The following is a 15,000-nucleotide window of genomic DNA, read 5'->3' as shown; positions in this document are numbered from 1 at the left end:
CATGTCCTGTGAATGAAGTGCTTCCCAGCCACAGGATGTCCTTTATATCCATGACGATGTAGTAGCTGCTGATCGCTCGTCTGGTGGTTCCTGATGCACGGATATAGGGTGATGCTCTTCTAAGAACTCTTCAAGACTCCAGCATGACTAAGATAAATGTTTGAAAACAAATTGCAATCAAATTCTATGATATATTTAAAAGAACATTTGAAGTAAATAAAACATTCAGGAAATCTAAACTCACCTTTTGAAAATCTACATGATGATCCACAACTTGACTCTCCCAGCTGGATGAGGTGACAGGATATGGAAAAGTAGAAAAAACACACACATCACTGTTGGATCTCCAAAAACAATTAGGTTAACCACTATGACTAGAACTGGAAAAACAGGCAGCTGTCTGTCCAGAATCCTGAATTTAACACAACACTTGGAGCAAAATTTAGAGGAGCTTAAAATCTTTTATATCATTTAGTGATGCTGACTTCCCCAAAATATTGGCCACAGTGTAAAAAATATTCATAAACTTACAGTTTTCTGTAAGCGTGTGCGTGCGTGTGTGTGTGTGTGTGTGTGTGTGGGTGTGCGTGCGTGCGTGTTTCTTTACCAGATTTAACTTGTTGGGCCCTTTCAGGTCCAGTATTGACGCCACCTTTCCTGGAGTCTAGCAGATGTTTCAGGTCCAAATATAATCTTAAATATTAGGATAAGCAGAAGAGGAAAAGTGCAAAGCAAAGAGCAAAACATTATTTAAGTAACAGTTCACCCACAATACAAAACTTATCACCTTCATGTCATTCATTATTCTTTAATGCTCTAATACCCTCTCAGCTTATTGTGAAACAAATACAGAACTTTATCAAACATACCTTCATTATTATTACCACATATGACCAAGAAGGTGTGCTTGGTCATTTCACCAACTCTGGAAATACACCATCCGTCTCTAATCAGCCACCGTCACAGGGTCTTGTGTTTTTGTATAGAGAACTGTGGCTGTTAAAAAACAACAAAACATTAGTATCTAACACATATGCATAACCTTCAGATAAAAAAAGAGAGATGAACATCACAAAGTATGCCTCACACTTTTTCAGATATATTTTGATTCAGATGTTGATTATTGATAATAAATCTACAAATCAAACCTGTATCATCATTAGGCTGCTCAAATATGAATCAGTTGATTAATTTTACAGACAGGTGGCTGTTTACAACGCACTAAATTGTCTTTAATGAAACGGAAATGTTGTGTACAGTACATGCTAAGTTTAGCCTAGTTTTAAGCACAATATCATGCGGGAGAAAAAGCTTGACTAAGATGTTCCTTACTACAGAAATAGCCTAACTTACTAACGTCAGACATCCCGAGTTGGGAAAAGTCATTTTCGGGGGATACAGAGTTGATTTGCGGGAGGTAGCGGGAGAGATGAGTACCTGAAGAGCGGTGGGGTGACTTGCGCGCGACGTACCTAAAGAGCGGTGGGGGTGACTTGCGCGCGACGTACCTGAAGAGCTGGGAGGGCTGCGGTGTAGAGGGGTGTGCAAAGTGTTTAATGACCGGGCGGGAGACGCGCGATTTCCGGGAGATTATTATTCATTTGCGGGCATCTACTTAGGCATCTGGGAGTCTCTGTGCATTTGCGGGATAACGTTAACGTTAGTCCCGCAACTTCCGGGAGACTTCTGTAACGTCAAATGTCTGAGAAAGTGCAAACGCGGTCATTTAAAGACATTAATGTTAACATTCCGACTTTAATGGTTGTCAACACTTAATATAATTCAAGCGTACGTTATCACACGAGTCTATGGACTAACGGTATATGGACGGCCACGAATGAACCAGTTTAAAAGGGCAGCGGTGTTTAAAATAACCAAATTAACATACACGAATAACAAACAATCATATGTTTTAGTCAGGAAGCCTTTTACAAGTAAGCATATGTTCATTTACTCACCAGATATGTTTTAGAAACTCTCCAGAGCTTATGGAAACCGTCTTGTGTTGCCGTTAGCATCCGGGCAGAGTAGGCTAGGCTGCTCCGGGAATTCCCTCGCTAGTTTGCTTCGAATTAAAGGAGAAGTGTCGATTTTATTTTACAGATGGGTAACAACGCACAAAATGGCATTAAGCGTGACAGAAATGTGTTGAACATGTACATTTGATGTTTTTATGCACTATGTATGCGTGAGCATATATAAAAACATTCTTGAAAAGAAGTCGATAGTAATGCAGTTAAGCTAGATACACAAACGACCATGAATGAACCGCAGAAGATTAAAATTGTCACTACATTCTAAAGTTATTAACTTAACAATATGTTTACAACTGTATTTCCTTAAAGAAAGTCAGTAAAATACCAACATTTAGGTAGTTTGACTCACCAGTTGCTGTTCTAAACTTCAGATGGAAAATGGCGTCTGGAAAATTCTTCAGTGACTGGGGCTGCATGAATTCCCGGATGTTGGAAATAACACCACCAAGTGTAAAAAAGATAACTCCTTGATTTCGCACTGAATAAAATCAATTCTAACTCTTATTATATTCATTTATCAAAATCTAACTCTTTAACGTCAACACTTTACTCTGAAATGCTTCAACACCGAGAATTTAACTCTGATGAATTTGCTGTGTATATTTTTTTTTTATTCTTGTGCAAATAAATCAACAGAAATGCTGCACTGATCTCCAGCAATCTGACATTTTTCGCATCCTGACAGAAACAGGAAGCTTTTCAGTGCCACTGCAAGAAAATCAAGAAGAAAAATAATCAATTCCTCCTCCGTCGCAGCCATTAGCATGCATGTGGATCCCTGAAGAGTTTCCATCAACCCTGAAAACTTAGGAAGTCAATCAGCTTTTTGTTGTCTCAGACCCACAATTGTGCCTCGTCATCTGGACGTACCCTATCCTCACATGATTTACTGAGGCTTGAAGATCTTCAAAACAGCATTATCATTCTCCTGAGCATCGCTTAAACAATCCCCTGTGAATCGGACACGTCCCAAATAATGCTCACAACTATTACAAGGCCAAATAGGATCTCTAATAGCTAGCGTTTTGGCTAATTCAGTGTTGGATCACTGAACGGTTCTGTCAACAATATCCCGGCGACCTCTACAAATGTGTTTTCCTAAGTCTCGTTTCATTATTTGCTCATTTGATCTTAATTGGAGCACTTGTGTCTACAGTACCCTTGATGATCCTCCCTTTTTGCTATTACAACATTGAGATTTTAGTTTGAGAGATCACCTTCAGACTTTATTACTCTAGAAGATTGGGAGGAGAATGCAGTGTAATTACCTTTAGACACTGCCTGGTAATTAATAAAGCGACTCTCCTTGACATAGTGTGTAATTTTATTTTTTATTTATTTATTTTTTTGCTAGGAAGGCAGAGATAGAGGGTGAACCATATATTAAATCACATGAACACCCAAACAAGCAATTTTGGGTTTGAAAAACATCAAATAGACGCAAAACAAAGACGTCTTGACTAAAACAAGGCTAAATTTGGCTAAAAGTCTAAAATCTTTCTATATTTCTATTTTTTTTTTTTTTATTAGATATTTTTATTTATACATTTATTTTTAATATTCATTCTTTCTGTGAGCAATATTTCTAATGGAATTTTTTTATTTATATATTTTTATTTTTTATTACTTTTATTCATTTATATGAGTTATATTTTTAGTTTTTAATTTTATTTATTTTCAATTTATGCTTTCTGTAAACAATATTTCTAATGTTTATTTGCTTATTTAGAATTTAAATTTATTTTTAACATTTCTATTTATTTTTTATTGTAATTATTTATTTTTATTTATATCATTCTGTACACATGATGGCTATTACCTTTATCCATGTTTGATCCATCTATAAACTTTTATTTATTAATTTTATTTATTAATTTATTTTTATGATTTATTCTTTTTGTAAACAACATTTCTAATGCATGGTTTGTATTTGCATTATTTTATTTTACTACTTTCTGTAAACAAAATGGCTATTACACCTATACACTTTGGATTGATCTAAAAAAATTATACTGTATTTTTTATTATTTATTCTTTACGTAAACATTATTTCAAACATATTTTTAATGTATATATTTGCATTTCTATTCATTTTTATTATATTTTATTGTTTGTTTATATTATTTTTGTTTTGTTTTTTAAATATATTTTAATGTATTCTTCCTGTAAATATTTTTTTATATTTTGTAGTTATTAATATTTTTTATTTCTATTTATTTTTATAATTTGTATTTATTATTATTATTATTATTATTATTATTATTATTATTCATTGTATTTTTTTTCTATTTATTTCTATGTTTATTTATTTATATTTATTTTTTCATTTATTTTTGGCTATTTTTATTTTTGTTTGTTTGTTTGTTTGTTTGTTTGTTTGTTTGTTTGTTTGTTTGTTTGTTTGTTTGTTTGTTTGTTCGTTCGTTCGTTCGTTCGTTCGTTCGTTCGTTCGTTCGTTCGTTCGTTCGTTCGTTCGTTCGTTCGTTCGTTCGTTCGTTCGTTCGTTCGTTCGTTCCTTTCTTTCTTTCTTTCTTTCTTTCTTTCTTTCTTTCTTTCTTTCTTTCTTTCTATAAATAAGATTGTTATTACACCTATTCTATCTGTAAACAATATTTCTAATATATGTTTTTTATTTATATATTTTATTTAACTTTTTTAGTATTTTTTATTTATTTTATATTTATTCATTTATTTGTTTATTTATTTTTTAAGAAGATTGCTGTAATTAATATTTGTAATATTTGTCATTTAATATTATCATTTATTTATTTTAATTTATTTATTTGTTTATTTATTTACATCTTTCTGTAAACAACATAGGTATTACACACACACACTTTTTATTATACTTTTTATTATATTTATATATTATAGCTATATATTTATAATACATTATATGTTTATATTTATTTATTTATTTATTTATAATGTAAACAAGAATGACTACTTTCTTTTTGTAGTCAATCATTCCTGACTATATTGTCCAGTCTATATCTATTTTTGGTCTATTAGCCAATCAGAGCTCATCCTGCTTTGACAATCCTTCATATCCAGGAAACAAAGCTGCAGCAATTGCTTACAATAAGCAGAATGATATCATGCGCTGGCGTTGACACTAATACACAGACATGGTTATCATTCTGGATGTGAACAGACCAGACGCTCTTCCATTTTTTTTTTATTTTTTAACGAAATGAATACTTTTATTCATCAAATGATGCATTAAATTGAATTAAATAAATGCTGTTTTTCATACTTTCTGTTCATTAAAGAACTCTGTGGAAAAAAAACTATGATGTAATGCTTTTTGCACACTTCATTAGGCAGCACAACCATTTTCAACTGTGATAATGGGGAAAAAGGTTTTTGAGTGCCATCAGCACATTAGAGTGTTTTGAGGCATGCTTTCTGAAAATGGACGCTCACAGGTAAACATGCGATCCCAGATATAATAGAAACACTTTATTAAAATGGGTAGAACGTGTCACAATAGTGTTGTTTGTGGCTATTTTTAACAATTAACTTTAATGTGGTGAACATTAGCATACAACATTAGACGGTGTCAGATAATCCAAACACATGTGATTTGATGACCGCATAAAACGCTAACTACAGTATAAATCAAAACTAGCTTGGTCTTTACATTTTAATCATGATCTCAATGCAATTCAAGTTTATTTGTATAGCATTTTTCACAGTATGGCCCTTGAAACAGAGTGTGAAGGGGAAGAGCTTCAAAATGTACCCCTAAGAAATGGGACAGCACTGAATTGCCTCATGATGTCATCGTGATCTCTTGCTTTATATGAGATCGACGATAGCGACTGCTGTGGTTATTCTAGTTGTGTTATTTTTTGGTGTTTACTTCAGAAAAATCACTGAAGGCAACAATATTATGTTATCATAACGATATAATAATAGGATCATAACTGTACTGTGCGTTTACACCATGGCCATATTCATCTACGTAAACATTAACATTATAGCAGACACTATAAAAAGCTCATTCCCAGCCACTAGACTTTCTGAAAGCGTATTCGAGTGTTGTAGCGGCGTTCCAGTGAGCAAGCAAGTTTTGTACACGTAAAGTCAGAGTCTGTAGGCAAAATAGATGCAAATAAAAACGTCTTTATTTTCCAATCAACAGAATTACTCCATCACTTTTCCTTAATCTATACATATTTCTCTGTTACTTTAAGTTGTGCGTTGAGTTGCGCTGTGCTTTGGTACGGTCAAAAACTGTGGCTGCGTTCGAAACCGCCTACTACTTCTACGTTCTATACAGTCTGAATGTAAAAAGTAGTAATGGAGTTCAGACGTACTACATCCGCCATTTTGTCATGATCACGTGACCTACCTGCGTCAGTTGTGTTGCTTCACTTCTATTTATGAATTCTCTTGCGAGGCATTATGGGATAGCCAGCGTGCATGGGATGCGCACTTCAGAATCTCGCCGGAAGTAGCAAGTCATCAAATTCGGACATACTACTCGGCTCACATACTGATGTTAGCGTACTGTTTAGTATGGAAGTATGCAGTTTCAGACCGAAACCACATACTTCCATACTATATAGGATGCTAAAATCAGTATGCGAGCCGAGTAGTATGTCCGAATTCATAGAATTCGAAAAACAGTATGCGAGAAGTACCCGGATGACTTACTACTTCCGGCGAGATTCTGGAGTGCACATCCCATGATGCCCTGCGAGCGAATTCATGAATGGGAGTAAAGCGACGCAAATTTCGCGGGTACATCACATGACTATGTCAAAATGGCGGATGTAGTACATTCGAATTCCATTCATACTTTTCACTTTCATACTGTATAGAGCGTACTTTTCTAACAGCCGAGTTGTGCGTTTGAATTCAAATGCAGTACCTACTGGAAAAGCATCCCTTTGAATGTAGCTACTGACCATAATCAAGCATTCCAAACAGCCTTAACATAACATCCAATAAACAACCGGCTGGATTTACATTAACCCTTACGCTATTAATGCTGTTTCTTCCTTGTAATATTGTGACAGCAACAAGTCCTCCTTAAAGTTGCTGTGGCGTCCTACAGAGTTAACTTCACATGATTAGCTTCAACTTCTGCTCGCTAACAAGAAGTTCCTCCACGACTCCAGCGTTTATCGATTCCTCATGAGTGTGAACATGACAAAGTGGTTTTATTCTCAGCGGCGACTTCATAAAGTGCTGCGTTTCCAATGGCAACAGTCTGATTGTTCTGCTCCAGGCTGCTCATTTGCTCTCGTAAAAAAAAAAAAAAAAAAAAAAAAGTATTCATTCACATGATGTACGCAACACACACACACACACACACACACACACACACACACACAAACACACACATAAATACACAAATGATAACAAAATCATTACTGTTTACGCATTTCTATCTGCAAACGCACCAAAAAAGTGGATTCCAGCAACGCATGCTTGATTTAACATTCAGTATTTAATGTAAAACTCTGAGGTTCTGCCGGAGGAAATAAAGCTAATTATCCAGGGAAAGATCTGCCATTGTCTTCTTCTTCTTCTACTTGTGATCATTATAATTATTTAAGTGTGTAGGGCTCAGTACAAGGACAATGTCTACAATTAAAGGCAACAAGCGGAGCGGTTTTAATGAGGCCTGCGTTGTGATATTCCTCCACATTCTGCTGAAGAGAAACGCAAAACTCTCACTGTCTCACTGTGTGGCATTTACAAAAAAAAAAACACAAAATATTAAAAACTGATGATGATACAGGAAAAAAACTAAATAAATAATGACAGTTCTGTTGTAATTTACTTTAGCTAAATGTTTTTTGTTGTTTTTATACTTGCAATTAACCAATACTCAAAATAAACACACTTTCTTAGTTGACTATTTTTGTAATTATAATACAAAACATATGACAACCTTAAAACATTTTCAGTAGGTTATAACTTGTTAGACTTCTAGGATTTTTTTAGTTTTTTTGTCATTCATTCATTCATTCATTCATTCATTCATTCATTCATTCATTCAGTCAGTCAGTCAGTCAGTCAGTCAGTCAGTCATTCATTCATTCATTCAGTCAGTCAGTCAGTCAGTCAGTCAGTCAGTCATTCATTCATTCATTCAGTCAGTCAGTCAGTCAGTCAGTCAGTCAGTCAGTCAGTCATTCATTCATTCAGTCAGTCAGTCAGTAAGTCAGTCAGTCAGTCAGTCAGTCAGTCAGTCAGTCAGTCTGATGTTTGTCAGTTATGTTTATTTATTTATTTAATGTAGGGAAACAGACTTCTAGCATTTGTCTGTTTTTAATCATTTATTCATTCATTCATTCATTCATGAGTGTGTGTGGTTGTTTCCCAGTATTGGGTTGCATTCGATGTGTAAAACATATGCTGTATAAGTTGGCGATTCATTCTGCTGTGGCAACCCCTGATGAATAGGGAACTAAGCTGAATAAAAAAGAATGAATGAATGAATGAATGAATGAATGAATGAATGAATGAATGTGGATTAAAGACATGCATTGTAAAATTAAATTAAATTAAATTAAATTAAATTAAATTAAATTAAATTAAATTAAATTAAATTAAATTAAATTAAATTAAATTAAATTAAATTAAGAGCTATTAGTTTAAAATGATTGATAATATAAATCTGAATTATTGCAGTCTTAATATAGTCTTTAATAAACTGAATTGCGCTGCTTGCAGTTTTGTCTTTAAAATTACATTTATTTATTCATTCATTTTCTTTTCGGCTTAATCCCTTTATCAATCCGGGGTCGCCACAGCGGAATGAACCACCTACTTTTCCAGCATATGTTTTACACAGCGGATGCCCTTCCAGCCGCAACTCTTCACTTGGAATCAACCATACACTCCTGCGTTCGCACACACACTCTTGCACTATAGCCAGTTTAGTTTATTACATTAACCTACAGTTTACCACATGTGTTTGGACTTGGGGGGGAAACCGGAGCATCCAGAGGAAACCCACACCAACATAGGTAGAACAAGCAAACTCCACACAGAAATGCCAATTGACCCAGTCATGGGCTTGAACCAGCAACTTTCTTGCTGTGAAGTAATCGTGCTACCCACAGCGCCATCATGACGCCAAAATTACATTGAAATTTAACTAAAAAATATTTGTAATTATATTTAAAATGTTCATGGTTCATCTTTTTTCATCTTTAACCTCTCTAATGCAATCTGCCAAATTCAGCAAACCCAGCAGATCATCTGGATAAAATACACCACTAACCTTCTGTTTAAAGCTGGGTTTGGACTGAATGTGCATTTGAGACGGGATTATAATGTCTTTCACGGTAATGATAACTCGTGTTGAGTGCTGCATATTTAATATTTGATGAGGCTCGGTATATTTGATTGAGTATCTCCAAACTCTGAGGGTTTTCGCAGTGTTTTTGACATATATATTTTGAGATTTATTTGCAGCTCACTGACCTTCAGGAGGATTTTTCAAGCAGAAACTTTACTTTACTTTTCAGCTCTCAACATTTACTGTCAAACCGTCTGCATCATGATGATTAACTAAATATGAGGACGTGGGAATTATGTTTTTTTGAAGTTTTTCAGTAAATGACAATTTACTTGACAATTTACAATTTAATTGACAATTTACAATTTACTTACACCGCTCTTAATTGGACAGAATAATAAAAGTGAATCTGTAGGAAGAGAACGGGACATGCGTGACTCCCACAGGCCTCTATTATTATATCTGGATGATAGTTTAGTTTAGTTTAGTTTAGTTTAGTTTAGTTTAGTTTAGTTTAGTTTAGTTTAGTTTAGTTTATTTCCATGTTTATTTATTCATTCAAAATGAAAATAATAAATATTTTCATGGCAACTAAAATACAAATAGGTTTACAATTTAATTTAATTTTATTATTATTATTTAGTATTTTATTTTATTTTACAATGCATGTCTGCCAAACAGTATATTTATTTACTTTTTTAATTATTTTTTATTGTTTTTATTATCTTTTGTATTTTTATTTTATTTTATATTATTTTATTTAATTAAATGTATTTAATTTGACTTATTTGACTTATTTTATTTATTTATTTATTAAAGTTAGACTGTCATACTTCAGAAAAAAAAAAAAATATATATATATATATATATATTTATATATACATAAATATATATATATATATATATATATATATATATATATATATATATATATATATATATATATATATATATATATATATATATATATATATTTATTTATTTATACAACAGTTCTGTCTGGTTCTCAAATCTGATTGGCTGATAGCCGTGCGATATTCTGCAATATCAGAACTCCAACAGCTTCTTTACCCTTTGTGTATTACTCCGCCCACAAACAGCCAGCAAAAAGCAGACACGACAGATCTAAAGTTTAAAAGATGCACGCTCAGCTGTTTAACTGTGGCCTGCGGCCTTGTGCCAAAGTACCATGTGACATTGCGTTTATACAACAGTTTGACGGCATAATTGTGTATATAAAAACAAAATCAAACATGGAGAGTCTCAAAAACCCTTTTGTATGAGGAACTACTTTCTTCCTGTTTCAAATCATAAGCTGACAGTTAAATAGCTGAGCGTGCATCCTTTAAACTTTAGATCTGTAGTGTCTGCTTTTTGCTGTATGTGGGCGGAGTAATACACAAAGGGTAAAGAGGCTGTAGGAGTTCTGATATTGCAGAATATCGCACGGCTATCAGCTAATCAGACTTGAGAACCAGACAGAACTGTTGTATAAATATATATAATACACTTTTAAAAGCACTTTAAAGAACCAATTATCACTATAAACTAGTAGACTATTCATTCATTCCTTCCTTTGGCGTAGTCTCTATTTCAGAGGTCACCACAGCCGAATGAACCGACAACTATTCCGGCATATGTTTTATGCAGCGGGTGCCCTTCCAGCCACAACCCAGTACTGCAAAACACCCATACACACTAATTTAAACACACTAATACACTACAGCCAATTTAGTTGATCAATTCCCCTACAGCACATGTGTTTGGACTTGTGGGGAAATCCAGAGCACTAAGAGGAAATCCATGCCAACAAAGGGAAAACATGCAAACTCCATACAGAAATGCCAACTGACCCAATCCAGCGACCTTCTTGCTGTGAGGTGACATTGCTAACCACTGAGCCACCATGTTGCCCTTATTTTATTTTATTTTATTTCCATGTTTATTCATTCATTCAAAATGAAAATAATAAATATTTTCATGGCAACTAAAATACAAATAGGTTTACAATTTAATTTAATTTTATTTTATTTTTATTATTTATTATTTTATTTTACAATGAGTGTGCATTTTTTATTATCTTTTGTATTTTTATTTTATTTTATATTATATTATTTAATTTAATTTATTTAATTTTACTTATTTTACTTATTTTATTCATTTAATTATTTTTTTATTTTATTTTATTATTTTTTTAATTTAATTTAATTTAATTTAATTTAATTTAATTTAATTTAATTTAATTTTATTTTATTTTATTTTATTTTATTTTATTTTATTTTATTTTATTTTATTTTATTTTACAATGCATGTCTAAAAATTATAAATATTTCCATGTCAGTGAATTTGGTTTAATTTAATTTTATTTACTATAATTGTTTTTTGTTTTATTACTTCCAAACTTGGCATATTTATTCCTTGTTTTATTTTTTACCTCCATATCCAGACTTGTATTTTTATTACTGCAGCTGTATTTTTGCTGGGTTAGATATTTGAGTGTTTTTACACCGCTCTTAATTGGACAGAATAATAAAAGTGAATCTGTAGGAAGAGAACGGGACACGCGTGACTCCCACAGGCCTCTATTATTATATCTGGATGATGTAAACCAACGAAAACACAGCCAACACCGCAATCAAGCAGCCCATGCTGATTTTACCAGCCCTAGTTAGTGTGCTTTCTGTCCTGCGTCTCTTTTCATTAGTGTTTATGTGCGTCTCTCACCACCGTTTGTCTGGGTAAATCATATTTAACAGCTCTACCTTTCATCTGGTCATTGAGTCAAGCGTTTTCACCTTTCTACTCCAATCAGCTAATTCACTGCAGATCCACTGGATGAAATACAACACCAACCGCTTGCTTTAATGCTGGATTTGGATTGAGTGAATGTGCATTTGAGACGGGATAATAATGTCTAATGATATCTCATGTTGAGTGCTGCATATAATATTTCACGAGGCTGTGTATTTGATTATCTCTTAAAATGAAATTAAATGAAATAAAAGTCAATAAAAATTAATTAATAATAAATAAATTTATAAAATAAAACAATATAAATAAAAAAATTAAACTAAATTAAAGTACATTAAATTAAAAATATATAAAAAATTGATAAAATAAAATAAAAAATAAATTAAATTTGATAAAAAAAAGTTTAAAAAGGTAAAATAAAATAATTTATTAAAGTAAATTAATTAAAAATTAAATAAAAATAAATGTAATAAAATAAATAAAATAAAAAATTAAAGTTAATCATTTAAAAAAATTTATAAAAATAAAATAAAGACAACAAATTGAAATTAAATTAAAAATAAAATAAAATGAAATTTAGAAATTTAAAGTAAATTAAGTAAAAAAAAATTAAAAAGGTTTAAAAAATTTTAAATAAATTATTAAAGGAATTTAAATTAAAAAGTAAAATAAAATTAATAAAGTAAGTAAAATTAAATACATAGTAATAAAAATAAAAATAAAATACATAATTCAAAAAGTAAATAAAAAATAAAAAAGCAAAAAAATTAATTATTACAGTAAATTAAAATAAAATTAAATATATAATATATACATATAATAAATAAAAAAGATAGAAGAAAATAAATATTTAAACATGTAAAAAAGCAAGAAAAAAATATTTATATTAAATGAAAAATTCAAAATAAATTAATTAAACATTAAATATAAAAGTTAAATAAAATAAATAAATTATTAAATTAAATTAAATTAAAAACTCAATAAAAAGTTTTATAAAATGAATAAAATAAAATACAGCCAATAATAAATAAAAGTAAAGAAAATCCATTAAGATAAAAAAAATATATAATTTAAATAAAAAAAATTGTTTAATTACATAATAATTTGTTCCAGCATCTTTAATGCAGTACTCAAATATATTATATAGTATATGACCAAAAGGCCTGGATTGTGGATTTTAAAAAAACACAACACAACCTGAAAAACCTGTTACTATTCACTGCCATTATATGAATCAACAAAATACCACAGATTCAGCTCAAAATCTTCTTTAATGTTCTATTGAAGAAAAAAAGGCTCCAACATCTCAGATGACTAAATTAACAGAACATTTTCATTCTTAGATGAACTATGCCTTTAATGGCAGCATATAGAAATGGACTGAAGCTTGTATAACACACACACACACACACACACACAAAACAATGTGTTCCTCAATAACAGCATCAGCATCCACTGCTGTCAGAAGCGGGCTGAAATTGCGAGGAACGGCTGCAATTGTAAGGTGCAGTTCAGCATGATTGTATGTTTTAAAATCTCACTATACTGAAGTGCAGATCCAGAACCTGCTGAGAGATGAAGCAGCACCCAATCAAACACACTCAGAAGCAGGCCCGCAGGCTCCATCATATTGTTGGTCAAACTAGCGCTGCACAATATATGGTTTCTGCATCGATATGGCAGTGTGATTAATCGCAAAATCATCACTCGCTGGATTCTAATGCAACATTTGCATGTAGGCAGCACAGTGGTACAATCGCCTCACAGCCAGAAGGTGGCTGGTTCGAGCCTTGACTGGGTCAGTTGGTGTTTCTGTGTGGAGTTTGCATGTTCTCCCCGTGTTCACGTGGGTTTCCTCCGGGTGCTTCGGTGTCCTCCACTCTCCAAAGACATGTGATACAGGCGAATTGGGCTAAATTGTCAGTAGTGTATGAGTTTGAGAAAGTGTGTGTGGATGTTTCCCAGAGATGGGTTGCAGCTGAAAGGGCATCCACTGCGTAAAACATATGCTGGATAACTTGTCAGTTTATTCCGCAGTGGCGACCACCGATTAATAAAGGAACTAAGCCAAAAAAAAAGAATATTATTCAGCTACAGTTATTGAATAATTCATTCATTCATTCATTCATTCATTCATTCATTCATTCATTCATTCACTCATTCACTCATTCATTCATTCATTCATTCATTCATTCATTCATTCATTCATTCATTCATTCACTCATTCATTCATTTATTCATTCATTCATTCATTCATTCATTCACTTATTCACTCATTCATTCATTCATTCATACACTCATTCATTTACTCATTCATTCATACATTCACTCACTCATTCATTCATTCATTCATTCATTCATACACTCATTCATTTACTCATTCATTCATTCATTCATTCATTCATTCACTCATTCATTCATTCATTCATTCACTCATTCATTCATTCACTCATTCATTCATTCATTCATACACTCATTCATTCACTCATTCATTCATACATTCACTCACTCACTCATTCATTCATTCATTAATTCATTAATACACTCATTCATTCACTCATTCATTCATACATTCACTCATTCATTCATTCATTCATTCATTCATTCATTCATTCTTTCATTCATTCATTCATTCATTCATTCATTCACTCATTCACTCATTCATTCATACACTCATTCATTCACTCATTCATTCATACATTCACTCACTCATTCATTCATACATTCACTCACTCACTCATTCATTCATTCATTAATTCATTAATACACTCATTCATTCACTCATTCATTCATACATTCACTCATTCATTCATTCATTCATTCATTCATTCATTCATTCATTCTTTCATTCATTCATTCATTCATTCATTCATTCACTCATTCACTCATTCATTCATACACTCATTCATTCACTCATTCATTCATACATTCACTCACTCATTCATTCAT

The 15,000-nt window shown here is 32.0% G+C and overlaps 2 long non-coding RNA genes across 2 annotated transcripts in view; both read right to left on the bottom strand.

The window, feature by feature from the left end:
• LOC137495390 (uncharacterized) overlaps positions 1–2,445 on the bottom strand; it is a 2,804-nt gene extending 359 nt beyond the window's left edge. The window contains exons 1-6 of the long non-coding RNA XR_011015226.2: positions 2,386–2,445; positions 1,959–2,065; positions 870–996; positions 608–693; positions 245–287; positions 1–147 (exon numbers count right to left, since the gene is read on the bottom strand). The exon at positions 1–147 is cut by the window's left edge and continues 359 nt beyond it. This is a non-coding gene — a long non-coding RNA (uncharacterized lncRNA). The remainder of the gene's footprint in view (positions 148–244; positions 288–607; positions 694–869; positions 997–1,958; positions 2,066–2,385) is intronic.
• LOC141384360 (uncharacterized) overlaps positions 1–15,000 on the bottom strand; it is a 185,547-nt gene that overhangs the window by 33,633 nt on the left and 136,914 nt on the right. The window lies entirely within an intron of this gene.

Source organism: Danio rerio, chromosome 1, assembly GCF_049306965.1.
Source record: "Danio rerio strain Tuebingen ecotype United States chromosome 1, GRCz12tu, whole genome shotgun sequence".
NCBI lineage: Eukaryota > Metazoa > Chordata > Actinopteri > Cypriniformes > Danionidae > Danio > Danio rerio.
Note: the sequence above shows the minus strand (reverse complement) of the source record. Positions and strands in the feature narration are given on the sequence as shown.